Raw genomic sequence first — 11626 nt, 5'->3', positions numbered from 1 at the left:
CTTTTGATAACAACTGTGGTTTATTATTTATTCATCTGAGTGAAGTGTTATTTTTAATCACAAATGATTTCAAAAACATTGGAATCAGGAATCTATTTAAAATACTGCAAAAACCAGATCAATGAAAGATACTAAGCAATGATGGAATCATCAGGGTCCTGGAAGCCCCATACCACAGCTGGTATTAACTCTTTAGTTGCTGGATTGTGGGAAGTTCTGGAAGGTCCAGAGAGTCCTGAATGACAAGTCAGGGTGATAAGGATACATGGGGTGAGCACACTGTGGAGACTGGGAAGAGTTTCTCTTTTTTAACAACCATCATGGCTGTATAGGTCAGTAACCTTGATTATGCAAAGGATAGACAACAATGATGAGTTCAAAAAAAAGAACAATACCAATTATTAGAAAATTGAAAATATTTAATTTTGCAAAATGTGTATCAAGCAGTTACTGTGTGCTAGACACTGTACTAGGCAAAGGCTCATAGCAATAACTGACCCAGCCTTCCTGACGCTTGTGGTCTAGAGAGGGAGAAAGAAGTTGTGTTGAATAGGAGGGCTTCATTTCATTGAGACTACTTAACCTGAAAAAGGGAAACTTTGAAGAAGTTTTTATTGCAAGATGTGGAGTGATAGGACCATCTATTATCCACAATGATCACAGAAATAATTTGCCTTGAAAGAAATTTCTATTAATCATGAGGAAAACATTTTCTGTTTCTGACCATAATTAGGGCCTGGCAAGGGCTACTGAGTTAGCTTGAGTGGAGGCCTCTACAATGAAGTGGGTGCCCATGTACCCAACGTGGCACGGGCAAGCCTGCCTCAAGACAAAGGGGAGTGCATGATGTCAACTGTCCTGTGCAATTCTGCACATTCTTGTTTTGTACAACAAGAGACCAATCTTTGGAGGATTTTTTTCAGAACCACAGGCAGAGCTGAAGACTTCTTTCCCCAAAACAGATTCTGTGATTAGAGATGAATGAAATCATAGGATTTTCTCAAAGGGGTTTTGAAAGGCCCTGTCTGCATGCTGGCCCATGGGCACCAGGAGATGGAGACTCAGTCAGGTTTCCCAGGCCTCAATGAGGAACGTTCTTGGTCTCAGTGTAGAGAGCGTATATGGAGAGCAATTGAGTCAACAGGCCCTGTTGCAGAGAGAATATCAAACTATCTTACTCCTGGTGGCTGCTCCCCCATGTGTCACTTTGCAAAAGCTGTTTGTTTTGTGAAAACAAACACATTTTGGCTCCTTCTTGGATCTGTGCATTCAGAGAAAAAGCCAAGTTGAATCCCATTCTATCTTATGATTCATCCTCCAATCTGCCAGCTAAATTCTGGCTGAGGACACTTTGTTGTAGGAGAATGAGGTACAGAGCTAAAGGGAAGCATGTTGGTTCTCAGATTTCAGGCCATTTGTAGTGTAATTAGAAACATAATGTTTTGTCTTAGAAGCTGATCACATCTGATATGGGTGTCAGCAAGACAAGATAAACACTGACCTTCCTGGTGTAAATTAATCAGTTCATAATTATGATGATGATGATGACACTGCTTCCAGTGTGATTGGTATGAAATCTCCCCTTCTTTACAAAACTTAAATATGAGATCAGTCTAGAAATTTCCACAGCTTGATAATGTATGAAATATCTACTTCATATGTAGATGATTTTCAACTAAATATAACACAGCAGCAACACACATGTTTATCTCGGCTCCCTCTCAAACTTCACTATAAGAATATAATTGTGCACACTATATGGACATATTAAACAGCAGAGGAGAAGACAGCAGTACAATTGTGGAAAGCAGTTGAGGAAGATTAACTGACTTGGCAAAATAAAAAATAAAGGCTTCAAATTAATCAGGCAGTGGGGGAAGCTTCTAAGCAAGCTTATTCATACCACAGAACTGCAGAAAAACGCAGGAACAGAGCACATCAGGTACACCTGAAAATAGTGGGGCTGAGGACAGAAGACCTGAATGAAATTCTGAGTAAGAAGTTAAGTATGTCTAACCCTCTGTCCCGTTGTTCCCAGTTGAGTGACTGCGCTTCCCCCCATCCTTATAGGATATTACCCATTCATTGAGTGACTTTGACCAGAGGGACTTTGGACTTGGGGAGACCATACTGAAAATAGAAGGTTTAAGGAAAAGTCTAAATACTGAATGTTGAACCCACCATCCCCAAGTCTTCTTTTCCCACTCATTTTCTGGAACTTGATTGGTCAGAATTATACCCCTTAGGTGAGAGACTGGTGGAATCTCATCTGGAAAAATCAGACTAAGAAAAATGACATAGTGGTGATGTCTCAATGGAATTTCTGGTGAAACTGCTCTGCAATGATACCTATCAACTGACAAGCGCCACCCACACACATAGCTGCCAATGGACTTTTTAGTGCTTCCCTCTTCAGTTTAACAGGCATCCACAAATCACCATTATATGAAAGTATTTAACATAAGAGCACAAACAAATACAAAGGATAAAACAGAGATATCCTAAAGAAGACTTCACATATATATGTATGAGAAAAAATATATCCATAAAAAAGAGAAGTGTGGTCAATTTAGACCAATGGAACATTTAGAGAGCCAAAAACAGATCTTGGAAATTAGAAATAAGAACTCAGTATTACAATTTAAACAAAAAGTTGGAAAGATAAAATTGAGATTTCTAAAGACAAAAAGCACATCACTATCGGAAACAGAAAAGAGTGTAGAAAAATTCAAGAAATGTTGAAAGGAAAAATTTCAGAACTAAAGGAAGTGAGTTTCTAGATTGGAAGGACCTGCCAGTGGTCCAAGGTAATGAATGTAAAAAGATCTATACTAAGTCATATCAATGTGAAATCTCAGAATAGGGGGAGAAGGAGAGGGAGAGGGAGAGAGAGAGAGGGAGAGAGGGAGGGAGAGAGAAAGAGAAGGACAACTAGGAAACAAAATGGCTCTAAAGACAACAATTCAGAAAAGCCCTCAGAATTCTGAGGAAATGTGATTTCCTACTTCATATCCTACACATAGCTAAAATGTTTATCAAGTATGAAGGTAAACAAAATTATAGATATTCAAGACTTCAAATAATTACCTCACATATCCTTTCTCAGGAAGCTACTGGAGGATGTGTTCTAACCAAACTGGGGAGTAAACAAAAAAAGTCATAGGGACCAGGATGAGAACATCTAAGGGAGAATGCTAACTCTGTGACAGGCCTCCAGAGTAGCCATCACAGACTGAAGCAAGAGGACAGAGAAGTCCAGGAGGAAATGTCCCTGAAAAAAAAGAAAAAGGAAGAAGAAAAAGATAGCTAATTTGGTGTATTTGATGTAGAAGATGAGATTCACAAAGTGTGACCTATAGAATTTTACAAATGAGTTAGTGGAATTACATAAGAAGCCAAGTAAATTTAAAATGTGAAATAACTATTAAGTTTAGGGAAACTAAAAAGTTTTTAAAGAAATAGATTATCTTTGTATGTTCAACTCTGAATAGTATTAATGCATTAATAATATTGATCTACCCAAAACCATGTATCACTGTATTGGGATAATGATGATAGGCAGAGAAGAGAGAGAGAAGGGCAGGTGATGGTGCTTAGGAAAGCTAAGCCTTATCATTCATGGTAGAAAGTCAACATCAAAATCTGAAAAATATCAGTATGTAAAAATATGTAGGGAAATACCAAAATAAATGGCTAAAGTTTAAAGGTACTACCCTATGGCAAACAAGGATTAGGAAAGAGAATAAGATAAGGCAGGGGAGTTATTTTATTAGAAACCTACAGATCCATTTGATTATATCTATGTAAAACTTTGGCAAAAATAAAATTACATTAAAGAATGGAAACAGAAGGACTCAGATTTTTTTATAATTGTTATTATTAACTAAACGTACTTGCTCATCCACACTGGTTCCAGGAACAAGTTTAGTATGGAACTGATTACTAAGCATTTGTCCTTCTGGCTCTTTTTAAGTCTAGATCAGCAATTTTTAACCAGTGTGCTGCAACAATTTTTAAAACATGCAATACTTGACTATTTAGTCAGGGGCACTGACCTCTTTTCCCTTGAACTGTCAAATAAAAAATGACAATAGCCAACACAATAATAGTTGTCCAATATGAATGAATCAAAATTATACCTATTTTTTGTCAGATCAGCAAAAAATATAACATATATTTTGGTATGCTGAAGAATATTAGTAATTAGTTTATGTCTGCCACGAGTTGCAAAAGGTTGAAAAATCACTGGTATAGACTAAGGAATGGAGGGATATGAAACTCATAACCATTTATCTTACAGTGAAACAACAAAGGACATTATATGAAAGTCTAACTGATGTGTCATTACTGAAATAACACGAGTGTAAATTTTCTGCTGGACATTGAACTTACTCTTTCTCTTTGGGAATTATGTTACCATGACTGGACAGGAGATCCTTTCAGATTGTTTCTGCTTTTGAAATAACTTGTGGTCCTTACTGTTTTCTCGGCCTGATAGGCAAGACTTCCAAGTTTACAGTTATTCTTGTGACAGCTCAGCTCTCTCAGGCACAATGTCTTCTGCTCATAAACCCCTATTCTTTTGATATGGGCTTAAAACTTTCTCTCCTCTTTCATTTTCTGGCTTTTTTCTAACTCTCCTTTCTTTTTATCATGTCTCATTTTTTTTTTACCCGTGGCCCCTTTTTTTCATAGAATTTAGTGTATAAAATTACGTTTAAAGCCTGTTTTGATCACTAACTACCACATTCACAAATACCTCACCCAAACAGAAACTGTTATTGTATAACATGCTATAAAATATGAACTTCATATTTTCTGTTATTCAAAGTAAAAATTCACTTATAGTAATGACAGCAGCCATGTGTGTTGCCTCCTTTTCCCATGTGTGTATGTATTTTTCTTTCTTTTTTTCCTTAGGTGACAAATGGGCTGGCTGAGTGTTCATTTAACAGAATATAGCCCTTAACGTAAGGGCTGTATTTTCTTCAGATATCAGAAAAGGTGACAAGTTACCTGTGATGTCCTTTCAATTAAGTATCTAGGCAAGCCTCATGTGAATTCTCTAGATTTTAATCAATAATTTTTTAAAAGAAAAAAAAAACTTTCTAGAAATGGTTTGTTTTTTAGGGAGTCAGGTTAAACCTGTGACATTGCTCAAAGATTCCAAAGTTCTTTTGGACAGTATTAGAATTGAATCAGGCCAAGTCCAGGCCCAAGTCAAGAGGGAGATCAATCCTACCTCCCCTCTGAGCCAGCTCGGCTAGGCAGGGAAGGAGGGAGTGAGATCCATTCTGGGAGGGGATGGGGAGGAGTCATGGCTGGGCTGAGTGAGGGCTGCTGCTTAGTGGTGCCAGAACCCAGGCCCCAGAGCCTTGCTATGGAGGAGGTGGACTGAGGAAGCAGACCACTTGGTAAGCAAGGCAGTGAGATGGCAGACTGCTGCACAGAACTGGAGAAGGCACTCGTGGGCCTGATATTAAACTGCTACAGATACATGTCTAAGCATAGCCTGCTCAAGAACAAGATCAGCAAGAGCAGCTCCAGAAAGATGCTTCAGAAAGAGTTCAACCACATGCTGACAGACATGGGAACCAACAAAAGGCTGCAGACAAGCCAACCACGATGGGCACATCAGCTTTGTCAAGTACCCGGCCTTCATAGGCTGCATCACTATCCCCACTGCCAACCTTATCCACCAGCAGGAGGTAGTGTCACTGTCCCCTCATGGCACTGCCTTGATAACCAGCCCCTCAGGCTCTTCCTAGGTTCCCCTCTCAGCCTCCTGCCCACCCAGGCCCCAACCTCACTTCTCCCTCCAGACTTTCTCCTTATTTTTGTTGAACGGGGGAGGGGTTGATGTCAGGGCTTCTTTGTGAGCATCTCAGTCTTGGGGTGCCTCCCTGTGGGCCTCTATCCTTAGAGCTAGCAGGACCTGGGTGCCCCTCTGTGAGAGCTCAGTGCTGTTTGGGACCCCAAGTGTTTTCTCAGTCCATCCACCTTTCCAGCATCTGATGTTCCTGCCTGATTCTCGGTCTCTTGTGACTTCTGGAGGTCAGCTTGTGGCTCTAGGTCTTCTTGTTCCTAGAAGTGGAAGCAGCAGACACCTCTCCTCTTTCCCTCAGCTCCTCTGCTGGATAGAGAAGACTTCCAGGCTGCCCTCCAGCTGCCTCTGGGTCTGAGAACCTCTAAGCAGGGTTGAGCCTCCTCCCTCCTGCTCAGCCCCTGAAGCATGGCAATAAAGGCAGAATTTGGAATTTTTATCTCCTTTGAACCCCTTCCCATCAAAAAGAAAAAAAAAATTGAATCAGGCCACTACAGATGCACAGAGTGGCAGGTAAAATGATTATGGGAGGCAGAAAAAGACCAATGAAAGCATCAGCATATGAATGCTCTGACTCAGTGAGTCAGGAGGGTAGTGTGGTGTATTGATTGGAAGAGCCCCATAAGCTCAACAGGGGTGACAAATGAACGTGCCCTTGGATATCAAAAAGTAAAATGGAATTCCACTTCAGTGAGTGGAACGTTCTCAGAGCAACTCATGTTGTCCTTTGGAACTCAGACCTGAGATACAGTGGTCCATTCTGGAGAATTTAGAAAGGAAGAGTGAGTCAAGACTTGGCTTGGCTGGAGAGATTGGCAGAAACAGCCAGCACTGGGGCAGGAGGGGGGGGAGCATGGAGGAGAAAAGGAGAGGTGGGAAAGCATTAGGCAGATAATTGGACATAGAATTTAGGCAGCTGTGGCTACAAGAAAGATGCTATAAGTTGAAAAACCATATTAGGCAACTGTACTCTAGGTCAAACTTGAGTCTTGGGTAGGGTCACTAGCCCGTCACCAGTGGGGCAGAGAGCCTCTGACCTTCTAGACGTATGAAGTGGCCAACTCAAGTTCATCTTAGGGCACCTAGGGGGCAGTGTGGAGGTTTCAGGAGCCTGGTCCTGTTTTGGGTAGGTGAAAGGATTTCCACTTGTAGAGGAGGGTGGTGTGGAGGCTACAGAGGAGCTTCCTGCTAAGTTAGGTTTGTCTGAGGATCCTGAGCAGGGCCAAGACTGCATTTGGGGTGAAGGGGTATGTGGGAGGGGAAGCAGATATGTAAACACCACCTTATTCCATTTCAGGGCCTCAGACACAGCAGAGACAGAGAGAAGTGATGGAAGCCAAGGGTGAGGATTTAAAGAAGTAATTATCCCTGTTTCTATTACTGCCATTGGAAGGTTCCAGATATACTTTTAAAGTAAATCATTCCTTTGGACTGAGGTCCAGCTGGGCTGTCCCGTGCTTGGTGTTCACAGTTATGACTGTTAGAGCTACTCTGGCAGAAACCAAAGAGGCCTGAGGGTTTCTAGAAGCATTTAAGAGACAAAACAATGTCATCTTTGTTTAGGTAAAATGACTGAAGAGCAGTATGTCCACCATGCATGTATCCTTGTACAAAGACCACCTGGACTGTCATGGTAATGACATCACTCCTTTGGCCACAGCCTCCTGAACCATGGTGCTTGCTGAGGCCACAGCAAAGGCTGGTCCTGACGATTCCTGGTGCAGTCTCACCAGATTTAAGGTTTCAGTATTCTGGCCAAGGTTCAGCAAGCCACGCCAGGGGAATCCCAGAGGCTGTCCTTCTAGGCCACTTTCACTAGATGCAGATTCCTTCTTTTCCCCTCCCCGCCAATCTGAGCATGTGTGTGACTCTTCTCTGCAGTGAGCCTGACACCAGTCAGAGGAAAGGCATTCATGATCCTGTAGGTACACTTCAGTGGCACACAGATATTTCCAATTAAAAAATACATATAATATTTACTACATATCTACAAGTCAGATTTCTCCAAATTTTAACTCTCTGGAACATGACTCCAAACCTAAATTTGGGAAAGAAATCCAACGCACAAAGGTCATCCTATTTGGTACCCAAGTTCCTCACACAGAACTATCAACTAGAATGTCACAACACATTGTTAACAAACCAGCTCTTCTACCCACACAAAAAATAAACCCTTCTCTTTACTAGACACAAACTTTGGGGAACACAAAGAAATATTTGAATTAATGTGTAATCACATATTATGTAATGCATGTGTATGTAATTAAGAAAAAATTTAAAAGTTTTCAAGATGCCTTATTTTGAGGGTAGAAAGAGAATTACATGTTTATCCTTCTATCAAAAATGGTTATGATTTTTTCAGGCTGTGTGCTAGAATGGATGAACTTCTCTTAACTGGAAAATGTCATTGTGTGTGTGACATTTCATTTCCCAAGATGCCAAATGAAGTGTCACGGGGTATATTCTGATTATTTTTCTTTCAGCTGATTCTTACATTCTTGCTTGTTCTAAGTCTTTACACTACACACAATTTTCCTCCACTTCATCCTTTTTCTTGGTTAAAAGCAAAAGCATCAATAACTTGAGATACAAACTGTTCAAGGCATTGTGCTGAGATAATCAGGTTTGAAGGTTCTGATCAATTTGCATCTAAAGAGAAATGCAAAGGGCATTGGTGGATCCCAGCCCTCTTCAGAGCCAAGTATCCAGATGCCGCCTCATTAAGAGCCTCTAACTTCTCTGCTGGCACCTGTTGCTTCACACCATTTTAGAAGCTGTCTGCTTCTAATAAATGAAGTTATATTTCTGCAATGTTCTCACAAGCGATCAAAGAAACACTGCCTCATTGTCTCAGAACCTGGCATCACCACCCTATTGAGTAGGATGAAGCAGGGCATCTTGACTCTTCCTTCTCCTTTGTCCTAAATGGCTCCTCGGGAGAGCTCTGCAAATCTCTAGGGAGCAGTTTGAAACCCACAGCTCAGTATCTTCATTTCGCAATCAAGGAGATGAGTCTTGGGGTGGGCAAGGGTGTAGGGGTTGGAGTTCTTTTTCTAAGACTGCCAAAATAGCAAGGGCAAGCTTGAGCTAGAACCCACATTTCCAGAGATGCTTCCCTACCTAACAACTCAGCCAGTCCCCTCACACTACATAATGCTACCTAATCTGTAGTCATCCTTGCTTTTACCTGAATCTTTAAGAAAGGATAATGTCTCTCACTAAGCTATTCATTGATATTCATAAGATAAACTCTATTTCTCAGAGAACCTGGTTTCATACTGTTGCAAATCTCTGTAATAAACAGAGGGGCCATTACCTCTTCTTAAGAGTTTAAAAGGAACTAGTTTTTTCTTTTTGAGTTAATGATTTTGTGTGTAAACTTAAGAGAGAGACAAAAACAGCAACAGAAAAGCAACAGGAAATATCTCCCCATCACCCTGTAACTGCATCTGGAATATAGAAAGCTCAAGTTCTCTTGAGCTCCAGTGTGGAATCAGCAAGAAGACACCATGTCTAAATTTCTCAACACGCAATTTATCCTCCCAGCTCCTACGTCTTCCTCTGGCATGTGAAGATGTGATGCCTTTATATGATGCTTCCACCTCAGGGTCCTTCTCTAAGAGGTACTGGGAACTAGAGGTTAGTTAATCTGTTTGGAAAGAGTATCATTCTATTATTTTGTCTGTCTTGATTTGTCAGGTCATGGTCATTCCTCAAGTTAGAATGATGACACCAGTAGAATTCTGAAAGTTGCTTGTAATTAAATTTTTCTAAAGCCCACAGGTACTAGTACATTAAAGTGTATTAAAAATAAGAGGTCTCTGTGACTTTCTTTTTAGTGGAAACCAAAGTGTTCTCTTCATTTAAATAATAAAAACAAATATTATCCTGATGTGTAGAATTAGAGTTAGGGCAATATTCTGTCTGTAGGGATGCCTACTATAGAACACACAAGGCTTCCCCCCAAAGTCAGCAACACAAGCAATAAATAGGTTCCCATAGTTAATGGTCATGCCCATCAACCTGTTACTTTATTTACAGCTAAGAGTTTACAGCAAAGCTCAGGTTGAAGAAGGACTCTTTCTTTCTCTGTGGCCTTTTATTTTATTTTTTAAGGGGGTAAAAAGTTTTCAGTCCTATCCAACTCAGTGGAACTTACTTCTTCCTTTCCTCTCTCCATTCTCCCACCAACTGGGGAATGAAGAAGATGACTAAGGACAGAGACTTAATGAAGAAGAAAATAATCCTAATTCCTTGAACTCCTTTATCTTAGCCTAAAAACAAAGACATCAATAGCTGCTTTATTTAAAGATGTTCAACACATTCCTTAGAGTCATTGGAGGTGTGAACAAAATCAGTGGTGTTTACAAATGGTATCTTCCTGGATGCAAAATATTACAGATGTGGTAGGACTGGAAGGCCCATAGTCTTTATCTGTTGCTTCTTATCCCTGTGGCTTACAGCACTGATTACACTCAATGGAGCAGGAAACAAAAACAGTGAAAAACAATTGAACAAATAATTAGCAAGTGTCTGCTATGGTCTAGGTATTGTGTCAGCTGCTGGAGAGACCATGGTAAACAGTATAAACTTAGAACCTGCCTTCATAGAGTTTATCTCTTCTAAGGAAACAAATACTGAAAAAAGTCATTGCATGGGACATTAGGGATAATTTAGGAGAAGAAGAAAATTATGGAAGTGAGTGATCCTTGTTTTTTGTGAGCCACAAATGGCAGTCAGAATACTTTTAAAATCTAAAGTACAAAAACATCACAAGGCTTTATACAAAAATACAGATGATGAGGAATCCAGGTGGGAGCTAGGCCCAATCATTGGTTATAATCTTCCTAAATTAAATACAACGTAAGAACACATGTTGGGATCAGAAAAAAAAATCACCTTGGCAATGTGTGATGTAAAAGAACATGCCTTAAAGACACCACGCTGCTCTCTTGAAAGAGAAACGCTTAATACCACAGGTGCTTTGAGAGTTCTCATTGAAAAGCATGCATGCTGGGAAATTAAAGTGCTTCAGGAACTGCAGTTCTTCATGTGGGCAAGATTTTCCAATGCTGTTGTTCTATCAAAATTCAACCAATGGTGAAGTGAAGCGATTCTGTCCTTTTATTTTCTTTAAATCATACATTACCAATCTTTACAATCAAAAAAAGAATTTTTCGGTTGATCTTGGAGTATCTGACTCTGCTATGCTACCTTCCCATAGTTGTCTGACAATAAGATTGCTGAAACAAATCATAATTATAGCTAAAACAAAAATAGTATTCTATGTGCCAGATACTGTGCTAAGCATGCCTTATCTTAACTAGCACACAACAAACCTTTTTCCTTATCTCTGTTGTATAAATAAAGTGTCAGACTCAAAAGTTTCCTAATTTGCAGGAAAGTGATATCCAATTCCAGAGCCTGTACTTGAACTATTTCATGATATGCCCCCTCATATCTAATTAACTTATTTTGAATGTTTCTATTAAACAATTTCAACACATTTAAAAAATTTAACAGAGGGGGAAAACATAGGAATTAAATCCAAGAGTCTTCAAAGCCCAAATGAACTTTCAAAGGTGGTATTAAACACCACCGATAAGGAAGATCAGTGAAATATGGCAGCTTTTCCCAGGACCTGCCTGCATTGTCTTCCCAGGAAAGTCTTTAAATCTAGCTTAAACCTAAGGATACGTGTCATTTTTTTCCCTGATTGATGTAAGGTCAAGAAAGGGAAAAGAGGCTCTGAGCAAAGGTGCTTGGAAGAGGAAATAGACAAGGAATCAGGGTGACAGAGAC

The 11626-nt window shown here is 40.0% G+C and overlaps 1 pseudogene; it reads left to right on the top strand.

The window, feature by feature from the left end:
• Positions 1-5431: 5431 nt before the first annotated feature.
• Positions 5432-5768, top strand: LOC123831093 (annotated as a pseudogene).
• The last annotated feature ends 5858 nt before the right edge of the window (positions 5769-11626 follow it).

The sequence above is a fragment of the Phyllostomus hastatus genome, unplaced genomic scaffold (assembly GCF_019186645.2).
Source record: "Phyllostomus hastatus isolate PE091 unplaced genomic scaffold, TTU_PhHast_1.1 phas_scaffold_1674, whole genome shotgun sequence".
NCBI lineage: Eukaryota > Metazoa > Chordata > Mammalia > Chiroptera > Phyllostomidae > Phyllostomus > Phyllostomus hastatus.
The sequence above is the reverse complement of the archived record's forward strand: the minus strand, read 5'-3'. Positions and strand labels throughout refer to the sequence as shown.